Source organism: Artibeus jamaicensis, unplaced genomic scaffold (genome assembly GCF_021234435.1).
Source record: "Artibeus jamaicensis isolate MK-2021 breed Jamaican fruit bat unplaced genomic scaffold, CSHL_Jam_final contig_3201, whole genome shotgun sequence".
NCBI classification, from domain to species: Eukaryota; Metazoa; Chordata; class Mammalia; order Chiroptera; family Phyllostomidae; genus Artibeus; species Artibeus jamaicensis.
The window spans coordinates 329,000-343,829 of NW_026521754.1; the positions used below are offsets into that span (position 1 = coordinate 329,000).

Genomic DNA, 14,830 nt, shown 5'->3' on the forward strand with positions numbered 1-14,830 from the left:
AATTCTTTTAGCACATGGGTTAAAAATCGCGCTCTAAACCAAGAAAAAGGGAGTTTTTCCCCAAGGAACCTGAGGCCAAATTGGTCACAAAACTATAAACTACAGGTCCAGAAAACAGTGGAGAATACCTCTGATAAACTTGAGTTTTGTCTAAAAGTCCACTTATATACATTAATTGGCTTCTGCCTATGCAATAGAAAGCTAGAAAAAAATGCCTAACAACAACAAAACTGAATAAATAACAAAACTAAACTTTTCTTGAATCCATCAGGAGATAAGGACTTGAGGCAACCAAATACAGAGCCAACAAAAGATAAGCCCTTTCTCAGAGAGAAAGAATATAAACACTGGCTCACAGGTAGCAGAGCAAAGGAAGAGATTGTAGTATCATAAAAGTAAGTAAAATGAATTCGTCTAAGAGGTAAAGAGGGGGCTAGCATAAGCATGTAGTTCCTGAGAGCTACCGATATAACAAGAATCCAAATCTTGTAGGATCTTTGCCAAAGACCTCCACCAGGTGCTCACAACATGGGAACATCAGATTGGACAGTATTCCTCTGTGGTGCGGGACTGGAGAAGGGGAACAGCCTCTACTAGAAAAATAATTTAAAGCCCCAACCAAATCCGTCTGCCCCAGAAGGAACAAAACCTTAAAGGCTGGGATGGGAGCACCAGTCACCCATAAGTACACAAATGAAGACATAATTAAGAAAGGTGGTACAGGGAAAGACCCTAACCACTAGAAGAGGGGCTGGAAATAATCTTGAGCCCGGATCTTATACCAATGTCATTAGAGATCTCCTACCAGTAAGAAAAAGACTTCGGAAACTTTTCCAAACACACAGGGTCTATCTAAGACTGCCACTGAACCAGGACAACAGAGACAGTCCAGAGTCCACAACAGTAGTCTACCACTGGGAGAGGATCAAGAGAGGCTAAATTCCACATACAGTCACAGTCACACAGGGAAAGGCATAAACTGAGAGTCAACAGGAAAAAGAAGAAACACTTCCCCACACTTTAACATTAGCCTAAGGACAAAGTAACACTAGAGAAATTTGAAGCTACTTAAAGTATTCTTTGCAACAACAAAACCAAAACTCATCTTAATTCCATCCCCTACACTAGAACTCCAGGAGAGCAATTTTCCAGGTATAAATATTATGTACTTAGTTTTTACTGTGATATTCGTGATATTCAGGATTCATAAAATATTGCAAGACTCACTAAAAAGGAAGAAAATACAACCCACTGTTAAGAGACAAAGCATTCAACAGAAACAGAAATCAATGGGGTTAAAAACCAAAAATTAATGAAGTCAAAAGTTGATTTAAAGAAAAAAAATCAGTAAATTGATAAACCCCTAGCAAGACAGAAAAAAGGAACAAGACACAAATTACCAGTATCAGGAACCTGATCATTCATTAAACATAGTACAGACATTAAAAAAAATTAATGGATTACAAACAAATTTATTCCCATACATGCATCAATTTAGAAAAACAAATTCTTCAAAATAAATATATAAATAAATAAAACCACCAAAGCTCTTGTAGAAGAATAACATGAACATCGCTGTATTTTTAAAAAATGAAACTGTAGAAAAACACCAACATAGAATACTCCAGGCCCAAATGGCTTCACTGGAGAATCATACCAAACGTCTTTAAAAAAAAAAAAAAAATCTATACAAACTCTCCCAAAAAACAGAAGAGAAGTAACCACTTACCAACTCACTTTTATGAAGTCAGCAGACAGGAACAAGACAAGGATGCCCACTCTCACCACTCTTATTCAGTATAGTTCTGGAAGTTTTAGCCAGAACAATTAGGCAAGAGAAAAAAAAAGGCAGTTGACAGAAAACCCTAAGACTCCACCAAACTATTAGAAATAATTTAAAAAATATAGTAAAGCTGCAGAATACAACTTTCCTATATACTACCAATGAAGCTTCAGGGGGGAAAAATGAAAAAACTAATCCTTTTGCAACTGCAACAAAAAGAAAAAAAAACACCTAGGAATAAACTTAACAAAAGATGTGAAAGACCTATATACTGAAAACTACTGGGTTGGCCAAAAACTTCATATGGCTCTTTCCATAAAATAAAAGATTGATTTTTCATTTCACTAACAGCTCTATTGATTTGGATATTTTGAGTAGGTTGGCTATCTCCCACATAACAGAATGTTGATTATTCTCAATTAATGTCTCAGTTTGATCACTATCAACTTCAACTGGTCTACCCAACCATGGAGCATCGTCCAGTGAGAAATCTCCAGCACAAAACTTCCCAAAGTACTTTTGACACAATCAGTCGCAGCACTTTATCCATATACTGCACAAATCTTTTTTTAAGTTTCAGTTGCATTTTTACCTCTGTTGAAATAATAAAGCATAATATGCCAAAAAGTTACATATTTTCTTCCACATTCAATATTAAAATGGGTACACAAAAATTCACCAGTTTTACAGGTTTTTAAAAATGCACCCTGATTTAACAGCTGTCACAATACAATATAACAAAATTGTTTTGAATGAAATTAACAATTAAGTACTACTAGAGCCATCTTAGGGGAAAAAACAAATTTTCTGGCCAACCCAATACGAAGCATTGTTAAAAGAGATTAAGAAAGACACAATGGAATGGAAAGATATTCTGTGTTCATGGATTGGAAGAATCAACATAGTTAAAATGGCCATGTTACCCAAAGCAATGTACAGATTTAATGCAATCCCCATCAGAATCCCAATCCCATTCTTAAAAGAAATAACACAAAAAATCATCAGATTTGTATGGAACCACGAGAGACCCTGAATAGTCAAAGCAATCCTGACAAAAAAACAACAAAGCTGCAGGTATCCCACCATCTGCCTTCAAATTATACTACAGAGTTATGATAATCAAAATAGCATGGAACTGGCAGGAAAACTGACACACTGACCTATGGAACAAAACTGAGAGCCCCAAAATAAAACTATGTTATGGTCAAATAATTTTTGACAATGGAGCAAAATACACACAATGGAGAAAAGAAAGCCTCTTCAATAAATGGTGCTGGGAAAATTGGGAACCTACATGCAGAAGAACTACATTACAATCTGTCCCTATGAACAAAAATTAATTCAAAATGGATTGAAGACCTAAATATAAGACCCAATATAGTAAATTACATAGAAAAAAACATAGGTAGAAACTAATGGACTTTGGTCATAAAGAACATTTTATAGATTTGACCCCAAAGGCAAAAGTAAATGAATGGGACTGTATCAAAGTAAAAAGCGTCCTCACAGCAAAAGAAACCAACAGCAAAACCAACCAACCAACTACCACTAACAACAAAATGGGAGATATTTGCAAACAATGCTTCCCACAAGAGGTCAATATGCAAAATAAAGAGCTCATGCAACTAAACACCAAACAATCCAATTAAAAAATGGGCAGAGGACCCATAGAGACACCTCTCCCAAGAAGACATACAAATGGCCAATAGATAAATGAAAAGATTCTCAACTTTACTAGCTATTAGGGAAATGTAAATCAAACTACAATGGGATACCACCTCACATGTGTTAGAATGCCTATTATCAATAAGACAGGTAATAACAAGTGTTGGAGAGCTGTGGAGAAAAAGAAACCCTCACTTGCTTCTGGTGGGAATGTAAACTGATACAACCACTATGGAAAACAGTATGGTAGTTCCTCAAAAAGTTAAGAACAGTTACAATATAACCCAGCAATGACAAGATTTATGCACCCCTATATTCACTGCAGCATTATTCACGGTGGCCAAGACATGAAGACAACCAAAGTGTCCCTCTAAAGAGGACTGGATAAAAAAGATGTGTACATATACCCTATGGAATACTACTCAGCCATAAGAAAAAATGAAATGCCATTTGTGACAATGTGGATGGACTTTGAGACCATTAGGCTAAGTAAATTAAGTCAGAAAAAGCTGAGAACCATGATTTCACTCATAACAGGGATATAAAACAAACTCATAGACAGACAACAGTATGGTAGTTACAAGAAGGAAGGGAGTGGGAGTTGGTAAAGGTTGTAAAGGAGGCCAAATATATATATGGTGATGGAAGATGATTTGACTGTGGCTGGAGGACACACAATGCAATATATAGATCATGTATCATAGAAATGTACACTTTAAACCTATGTGAGCAATATTTAAAAATGTCATCCCAATAAATTTAATAAAAATTAAAAAATATATATGCAAATAAAGAAACCACTTACCAACTCATTTTTATGAAGTCAGCATTACCATAATACCAAAACCAAAGATGACACATATTAATGAAACCAACTGCCTATATAACATCTGCAATAACCAAATTTTATTACCCAAAATTAAAATATAAAGGAAACAGTTTTAAACATACACATACAGCCTCATCTTGATAGTCCTACTATTCATCTTAGAATTTGACACATCCTCTAGGTTCTTTAGAGCTCCATTACTAATTAAGTTCTTTTCTATTATTAATAATAGTAACACAGGTAAATAGGAAATGACTGAACTGGGGAAATAAATCTACTAATTAATAAAAGATACAATTTAAGAAATTACAACAGAAAACAAAGAGCAATGGGGCAACATTTATAGCCTAAGAATTCATGAAATTATGAGAAAAAGTATATAGTGAAAAACATTCACACTTTCTCAACATTTCAGTATCTCATTTCATATTCATAAATAGAAAGAGCTGATTGTTCAGCAATCTAAAACTGGGCAGTGAAGTTTGCTTTCTGTTCACCTGCAGCCCCGCTAAAAGGAATAGAGTTGCAGGGGAAACAATCTCTTCCCAAGGCTCATTATAATTTGACACATAAATTCTATTAGTTTCTGGACCACCTCTAAATTTCAGACTCACATCCAAAAGCCTTGACAACACTTTCACTTGGCACCTCAAATTAATCTTATCCAAAACTGAAAACACTTTTCCTATCCCCATGCTAGTTCTTTCTATTGTAATATCCCTACTACTATATTCTTGATCACAAGTGCCATCATCTACCTAATGAGTCAAGCCAGAAACCATCCCAAACATTCCAGGCATTCCTCTTCTCCCTCATGCCCTATGGGCAATCACCAAATCCTGATTTTATTTCTAAAATATTTCTCTTTTCCCCATCCCCTGTATTACAAAAATCTGCCTTTTTCTTCCCATCAACTCCCTTCAAATAAAGACTAAACTCTGGCATTATATTATATATAACTATAGATTCATCTCTCAGTCTTTTTTCATTGCTATTTGCTGCCTCACTCTTTGTATACCAGTAATAATAGTTTCCTGCTCACACTGTGTTCTATCATGATTCTGCTTTTTCTTTGCCTCAAATATTCAATGAATTCTTATCTTCATCATTTAAAGCTCAGTGAAGGTATCACTCACACCAGTAAGTAACCACTTCCACATCCCAAGCCTGTAAACTTGTGATTATCTCTACTTTAGCCCTTAGCAAATTATATGGAAATAATCTCTTTTTAAAAGATTTTTATGTATTTATTTTTAGAGAGGGGGGAGGGAGGGATAAAGGGGGGGGGAACATCAATGTGTGACAGATAGATCTACTGGTTGCCTCTCTCTGTATCTCACATGCCCCCAACTGGCCCATAACTCAGGCATGTGTCCTGACTGGTAATCGAACCAGTGACCTTTCTGTTTGCAGGCTGGCACTCAATCTACTGAGCCACACCAGTCAAGGCTGAAATAATCTGTTCTTTTGTCTTTTTTAACTGCATTAGACTGCAAGAGTCTTGAAGGCAGAGATCTTATCCGACACTCCAGTAAAGTGACACACATGATAACTCAATCTTTGTTGAACTGAACCACAATTTTTCTCACTTCCCTTAAAAAAAAAAAAAAAAAGATAATTGGGTGGGGGAGGGGGACTATGTCCCTAAAACACAATCTTCACAGCAGTAATCAATTCTTGCTTACAAAAGGGGCCTATAAATAAACTAAAAATGTTCCTTCCTCATAGAATTTCCTTCCTCTTCAAAAATCCCTGATCCCAAACAATATTTGAGCCAATTACGATCGCAAATCTATCCAGCAAAACTTTCATTTATAATGGAAAGGCAGATAAAGTGCTTCTCAGATAAGATCAAATTCAAGGAGTTCATCATCACCAAGCCCTTATTATATGAAATGTTAAAGGGACTTATCTAAGAAAAAGAAGTGAAAGAAACATGAACAGTGAAAGGACAACAAACTCACAGTTATTAATAACCACACCTAAAACAAAAGCAAACTAAAAGGACAGCTAGATCAGGAGTGGAAACACAGAAATGAAGATCTCAAGGAGGGTTAGCAACAGGGGAGTGGCAGGAGGAGAAGGGGGGGAGAAGGTACAGAAAATAAGTAGCATAGACAGTAGAAAGAAAATAGATGGGGGGGGGCAAGAATAGTATGGGAAATATAGAATCTAAAGAACTTGAGACACATGGTCATAAACTAAAGGGGGGGTAATGGTGGGGATGGGGGGTAGGGTGGAGGGAAATGAAGGGGGGAATAGAACCACTGTAACAGCATAATCAATAAAAAAATAAATTAAAAAAAAGATTGTAATAATACAAGCAAAACTCAGTTGATAATTTGCCTTAAGGTCTGGAGTGTATAAATTCCCATAAAAAATAGCACATTGTATATGAAGAATTCTTACAAAACTATCTAGGACTAACCCAATGTGTATTCTTATAAACAAATGTTTACTGAATGAAGGGGATAAAAGGGAAACAAAAGAAAGTAATAAAATTATGAAAAGATGTTTAAAGGTAATAAAAAGAACTTGAAAAGTAATAAAGTCAGGTTTTTCACATAAAATGTGGTACATATATATATATTATAAGTTGGTTATATAAAGAATATATGCATGCAGGGTTCTGGAGTAGGCTCCTGAGGGAGTTACTACAGGAATAACCTCTCTGAAGCAAGAGGTACCAATCCTAAATCTAACATTAATTAGCTCTGACATTGATTAAGTCATGCAATCAGTCTAGCACTTTATTTCCTCAACAACAAAGAAGTTATTAGACATCATATCTGTGCATTTCACTACACATAAATTTTATCAAAAGAGTTGTCAAAATGAGGAGTTATTAAACTGATCTGTTTCATCCTTCTACCTCACACAACTCACCCCATAACACCCTAATTAAAACAAACATCCACTACAAGCAGTTAAAAAGTTTTCAGGCTCTGGCTGGTGTGGCTCGGTGAACTGAGTGCTGGCCTGCAAACTGATAGATTGCTGGTTCGATTCCTTGTCAAGCCAAGTGCATGGGTTGCAGGCCAAGCCCCCAGTTAGGAGTGTGCAATATTTCTCTCCCTTTTTTCCTCCTTCCCTTCCCCTCTCTCTGAAAGTAATTTTTTTTTTTTTTAGAGATAGGGGAAGGGAAGGAGAATGAGAAGGAGAGAAACATCAATGTGTGGTTGCCTCTCACGAGTCCCACTTTGGGGACCTGGCCTGCAACCCAGGCATGTGCCCTGAATGGGAATAGAACCAGCGATCCCTTGGTTCACAGCCCATGCTCAATACACTGAGCTAAACCAGCCAGGCAGAAAGTAAATGTTTTTTTAATAAAGTCCTCAGAATGGTCCATTATTAATAAAGAAATGTGACTGGACAAGATGACCCCTTTAGTCTCTCTAGCTCTAAATTTCTATGGGTTTGTTAATTTATACTCTATTACAAATGGCATCACTACTAAATATTTTATATTAAAATTTATGTTCATGAAAATAATCTAAAAATCATGACTTTCACTGACACCAAATGACATTTTCAAAAGCATCAACTTCCATTTTCACTGTCTATTATTTGTAACTTGACTAATCTGAAAGCAAAAGCTTCAGGTATTGTAACTGTCTACTTTTACTCTCTACTACTTCCTTAAGCCTTCATTAAATCACTTCAGAGAAGGAGGTTTCTCTGTCCTTCCCATATATCATCTAATAAAAGCCAAAAGTCAACTAAGGCAGAAGGAATAAACACAGGAATATTATATAAAGCATCAACTCCAACATTCTTCACTGAACCCTTCCCAACAAAGTATATGGTAAATACAGGTGGTCTCTCTGGGTCACCATTATTTCTGGTGTATAATTTTTGTCTTTTTTATTAGCTAGTATCATGGAATTCCTCAGAAACTATTAACTATAAATTACAAACAAAAACATTTGTCAAAATATGAGAAATATATAAAAAATAAATAAAGAGCTGCTGCTGAGTTAGGTTGATACAATTAAGCAGTTTTTTCGTTTTAAGGTTTTCTTCAATGAACAACCAAAAGAGAGAGAATTTTCTAAAACCATGATCAATTAGTTTTCTCTAGAGAAACAAAACATGTGTTCTGTTAGATTACTGATGACTAAAACACTCCAGGAAAATGTCATTATTCTGTTTGTTGATCACTGAAAATACTTAAGGCACAGTCATTCAGATATGTTTTAAAAAATATTTTAAATATATATATTTTGATTTGAGACAGAGAGAAACACTGACTAGTTACCTCCTGTATGTGTTCCAAGAGGGGACTGAACCCACAACCTAGGTATGTGCCCTGACCAGGGATTGAACTTGCAACCTTTTGATGTACTGGATGATGCTCCAACCAACTGAGCCACCTGGCCAGGGCCAGATACATGTTTTGAATTACTAATAACACCCCAACTCAAAATCTTGCATGTCCTCAGCAGAAATACCATCAGAGCAAAATCATGTAACAGACAGAATGAGACACTATGTCCTTCTGCTGAGGACATACTTGCATTTCTTTAACTTAAGTTTTAAAAGAACAATAATTTGGAGATTAACTATACTTCCAGAAAATATAATTTAAACAACCTGTAAAGAGCATTCTATTACATGGTATGAAACTCTACCAATAAAACTTTGTAATACAAGTGTTATTTTAGTAGAAATACAGGTTATGAACTCATAAGAACTGACTACCATAATACTGATGAGAAATTTTCCCTTTAAAAAGCAGAGGAAACTTGTCACTCTAATTTACCATTTTCCACCTTATTACTACCATTTCTATAAAATATACATATTCTAATATATATTTTTTAATTTACTGGGGTGAGTCACCTATACACATAGTTACAATGCACTTGATGGATACATTAACAAAGATAAATCAAAGATTCAAAAAAGTGAACTTAATTTCAGTAGTTTTCCTAAGAGTGTTTTTTTGTTTAAGTAGTTCTCAACAAAACAGAACAAAGGGAGAGAAATAACTACTTATTTATACTCTTTTGACAAAAATGTCTATTGAAAAAAATTCTAATTTTATACTAAACTTACTCTCATGCCAGTAGAAATCTGAAACCCTCAGAACACACTAAGAAAAGAATTAGTGAGATGTTAACAAAGAAGAAAAATAGTTATTAACTAAAAAATCTTAAAATTATAAAGTAAAACATCAAGGTCTTTGCCCAAAATAAATTTGCATTGAGTATCTGAAATAATTTTGCACTATTGTCACCAGTACATACCAAGGAAAAACTAATCATTATGATTTGATAAACTGATAATAAGGTTTATGAATACGGAATTTTTTAATTACTAGTCAAAAATAAAGTATAAGGATAATTCTCCAAAAGAAGTTCCATCTTATTTGAGACTATAAAATAAAAATATAAAAAGGTATATTCCCAATCAGGGAAAAATCAAGGATTGTTTGAAATGTGATTGTGAATATTTTTTGAATAACCTTTATCAGTACATCAGAAAGGACTGTACTGATATATTTCAAGGACTGTATAATTATCTTATTTAACAAAATGCACTAAAGCAGGTACTTGTAAAGTCAGTGAGAAGTTCATCATTTTCAACTCAATAGGATGATCATACAAATTTGAGAAATATCAGGAAGAAAGCAATTATTACTTAATAATCAGTTTTTTCTCAACTAAAAAGATATTTATGTGTTCTGGATATTTTCTTTAACAAGTAACATACTTTTTAAAACTAAAACATACTCGTAAATTCCTACTTAAAAATTACTCTAACTGGTCAACACAAGAAACTTAAAATATCAAGTTATGCTGCTAACAGTGTGTTAATCTTCCCCTTCTTACTATTAGCAATGTCTCTGCTTTTTAAGTTCCTAATGAATTTCTCAATATCAAAGAACCATATTTAGTCTAAAGAAAAAAATATCCTCCCATCCAAGTACTAACCAGGCCCGACCCTGCTTAGCTTCTAAGATCAGACAAGATTGGGCATGTTTAGGGTGGTATGGCCATAGACGCAAAAATATTTTCTAAACCGGGGGTGTCGAACTCATTTTCACGGGGGTCCACATCAGCCTAATGGTTGCCTTCAAAGGGCTGAAATAATTTTAGGACTGTATAAATGTAACTACTCCTTAACTGTTAAGGAGCTGAAATTACATCCGGCCCTTTGAAGGCAACCTCGAGACTGACATGGCCCCCGGTGAAAATGAGTTTGACACTCCTGTTCTAAACTACATAAACCACTATTACTAGATACTAATCCCAATTATTTATAAAGTATTCAAGCACCTTCCAATACTAAAAATTTTGTGCTTCTTTAATCCAAGTAGTAAGTATTTACTGGTCCTAAAAGTATTACAGATTTGAAAATCTGATCGCTGGAACCTCAAAAACACTGCTATTGATTGATGTTTAATCTAGACATATTTCCTTTTCTACAATCTCTCTAAATTAATACAGGAGAGCCTATGAATACCATAAAACATGAAGTAATATAATCAACTGGCCTATTGTGACTTTAAAGTTCAAAGGATTTGTATATAAATCCTTACAACACTCTTTCTCTTTTAAATGGCATTTTACTGTTTCTCTTCATTCTTTTCTAAAAATACCATACTAACTGGGGAACCTACAGATGAGGTTAAAAAAAAAAGGGGGGGGGGAGGCTGGCCAAACCTATAAATCATATATATCCTCAAAGTCCCACAATTCTTCCTAGGGACTACACTTAGTCTCACCCATCATTACTGTCAGATTCACAAGACTCCCAAAGGACCCCAAGAGGCCCAAGCTTCAAACTATGATTCTACACCCAGACTGCCTTTCTCCCCTAGACAATCTTCCTGTATGTCACACCTGTCCTAATCAGACATTGCATAAAAGCTTACTTCTACATTCCACTGCCTCTGAACTCTCACCTGTTTGTAAACTACAACAAGTTTACTTGACAAACTAATCTGTCCCAATACTGTCAATAAAAGACAGTACTTTAAAGTTTCTCTTCCAGAAAATTTGTGATTTTAAACAGAATATTTTAGGAAAAAATCCATTACACATAGGAAAGACACAAATAAAGTTTGGTACTGGCAATTCTCACTACACTTCAAAGTCAACCACCTATTCATAAGTTAACTACTTATTTGTAATACAGTTCCAATTACAACATAATATACTGTGAATTAAAAGTTAATGTAGTCATATAATCAGTAGTGAATATATGCCCGGCTTAGATATACATCTCATGGCAAATGTCAAGTGGAGACTGAAACTGCAATTGTATGGTTTTATCATAAATCCTCTATCTTCAAAGTACAGCAAATGACCCCCTATAGCCAATGCAGTGAAAATGGCTAGATAACTTTCTAACTAATCTCGAATTACTTAGAGCACACCAACTATGTATGAAGTCCTCTCAGCACACTTGACATTTAGTATTTAAAGTGTCTTTTCTACTTTATGCTTTCATAACGACTTGGTAAATTACAGATATAATTAGATAATAGAGTTTTTTTTAATTCTGACATACCACTTTATTTTCTACCACATTAATCCAAAGTATTGTCTATAACTAGGATCATTTAATATCATGTTATTCAATCTGCAATTAATCTGCAAGTCTAGAGTCTAGCTAGTGTCTTTCTCAACAACAGGTCCAAGTTTTTTAAAACAAGAACTAATCTCAAATGGGGGAATCAGCTAGATGTATTTGGGAAAAATACAACTTTGAATAACATTACTAGCTCTATTTGGATTGTATTATTATAAAACATACCAATCCCATTCAGTTTTTCTCTGCAATCCTATTTGGAATTTCTATACAGCTACAAGTCCAACAAGGTTAAGGACTATACAACTTAGAGCTTTTAAATTCTTTCAGAGCATTGGAAGAGTGCAGGCACTAAATAAATGTAAAATTAAAACAATTTGGGAGAATTCTTGAAGACAAAATACAATGCTCACTCAGCTACCTATAAACCAAACTTTATTAAAAACATTAATGCTTTATAAACTACCTAGAAAAGTCATTAAAGTACAAATAAAGCCTACACCAGACCAATAATTCAGTTTATATCCTTTTAAGTCACACATTTGGCCCTATTTTTTAAACAAATTGGCTCAGCAAGTATCTAACATGCCCTCACCTCCACTTCTCACTTCCTATTTTTTGGTCCTAGAAGTATTAAGTTCAAGTCAATCCTTAAAGGCTACTTCGAGTAAGAGCTACATTTTGCCTTGACTTTCTTTATGACCTTGGGTGGGGAATCTACCAAATTACAACAATGATGTTTGTGTATTCCTGTTCATTACGGAAATTTAATCATAATACACTAACAACAGTGAAGTCTTCTAAGATGGACCGAGTGCTAAAAGCCTTTGAGTCATAAATATCAAATGATACGTAATAAGAACCACATTTTAAAAACTTGACTAGTTAAAAAAATAAACTATAATTCTGAAAAACAACAGCTTCTTTATTACTTCTTTATGGATAACTAGTCTGCAATGTAAAAATGAAATAATAATAATAAAGGAAGACAAAGTAGCTCTAACTAGCCATTTTCTTGCCTTAATAGCTAAACACATAAAAATTTAAAAGTTGTAAGAGAATAGAAACAGTATATTTAAAAACCTACAATCTTAAAGTTACTAAGATAAATACATCACTTAGGTCATTAATCTGTATATTCATATTGGTATTGTTTTATTAGCATTAGAAAGGTAAATCCCTGCCTTGGAGGAACATCTACTAAAAGTACATTTCATTTCATGATCTTAGGACAGTTTACGAGCAGTATCGCGTTAGGCTTCCCTAAAGTACTCTTCTTAAGCGTTTAACATCATTCACACATCCAGCCACAACTAAGATAGTAAGTAAATAAACACGATTTACTTCTACAGTATTTAGGACGGAACTCTAATCAAGAATGCAAATGTAAACATCCATGCAGGCATTTAATAACCAAAGGCAGCGTAGAATACTTCGGACGATAAGATTCACCCTTAACTGATCATTAAAGAAACCAGAGGCCTTCCACATGGGCTGTAAGTAACAATGTCAACTCAACATATTAGCAGTACAGAAGATAAAACGGAACTTGGTGAAATCTCTTCTTCCAGATCCTCAATAGATGTTCATAAAAATTGAGACAGAGCAACGCCCCCCTAAAAGCACACTACTAGGAAGAATTGAAATAGCGAAAACATCGGGTTGGCCAAGGTTAGAAAAACTGATCTAACCCAATTATCCGAAGGGACCACAGGATTTGGGACGAGGAACGTGAGATCGGGGTGGGGGTGGGTAGCAAAGTGAAATCTAACCCTAGAAATCACAACACAGGCCGCGCAAGCCTGGGAGCCGAAGCTGGCGGGAAGTGAGCTCCCTTTCTGTTCCCAGGGGAAAGTCCATAGAAGAGCGGCTCCACACAGCGGACGTACGAGGCGCGGACAGAACATGCCTACCTAGGCGCGGGAGCCGCTGGAGAACCCGGTTGAGAAGGGGAGGAGATCCCTGCAGACGGCCCTGGAAGAGGAGGAGGACTAAGGTTGGGAGCAGCGGCAGTGTCTGAACAAGGGGGATTACCTAACTGTGACGACAGAGAAGTGTCCTCAGGCTCCGGCAATGGTCCCGACTGCGCAATGTGTGGTGTCTTTCCCGCTTAGCCCGCAGCAGCAACAGACCCAGCTCCTTCAGCCAGTCGCCATTTCCCGCCTACCGACCTGCTGCACTGCTCGGACAGGGACCCGGATGGAAAGCGGCCACTCCGCGCAGGCGCCTTGACTTCCTCCTCCCCCTCCCGCCACAATTCCGCGAGGTGGGAGGGAAGGAATGCGAACGGCCACAGAGGCAAAAGAAAAAAAAGAAAAAACTTTTATTTCCGTGGAGAGCGTTGGACTTCCTCCCGCCGGAAGAAACTCGCGAGCTCGAATTCCTGATAAAAATTGAACTCAGGGTCTAACGACCAGATAAAAATAACAAAAAACCTATCAAGATACACCAAGGGCCTGAGGGATATTTGTACTTTAGGGGCCGCCGTAGCTGGTTAGGTAGTGGTCGCAAGGAGAGTAGAGAGTAAAGCGTTGGGAGTGGAGAGGCGGGGACCCGAAGGACGGTTTTTCCTGCAGCTACTAACGGAACTGCTCAAAGCAGAGCTGGGAGGGGGAGCGCGCCCTCGCCCCGGAGGCGGGGCTTAGGAGCGCGTCCTGCACACGACCAGCTGCAGTTTAGTAGCCCGGGCGCGCCAGGTGGGTGGAGCCAAATGGGAAGAGTGAGACTAACGGTTTGGCGCGCTGGTAGAGGTAGTGTAGGTAGAGCTCTGCTTTTTTAGTTCCGAGGTCGGGATTAGACGAATCCTTCGTCTTTTCTGGGATTCCCGGTGGCCCCTAAAGATTCTCTTTCACTGGCTAGATGGTATAACAGTTGCTCGTGGGAGTTATACAAACCCATGCCTTTCGACTCCAGGAGATGTTGGCGGCTACTCTGCTGATAACTCAGGTTTAGACAAATGGGTTTCTACCGACGCGTCTGGGTCAAAGGACGGTCAGCCTTACAGGTGAAAATGT

General features: G+C 36.5%; 1 protein-coding gene across 3 annotated transcripts in view; it reads right to left on the reverse strand.

Annotated features, from left to right (window-relative positions):
- CTDSPL2 (CTD small phosphatase like 2) overlaps nucleotides 1-14,366 on the reverse strand; it is a 93,436-nt gene extending 79,070 nt beyond the window's left edge. Inside the window, exon 1 of one of the 3 annotated variants that reach the window (XM_037151992.2) lies at nucleotides 13,856-14,366. The gene's annotated coding sequence lies outside the window, so the exon portion shown is untranslated. Of the gene's footprint in view, nucleotides 1-13,729; nucleotides 13,809-13,850 lie in introns of those variants that run through there. The other 2 variants (XM_037151983.2, XM_037152000.2) reach the window with 2 other exon arrangements.
- Between the last annotated feature and the right edge of the window lie 464 nt (nucleotides 14,367-14,830).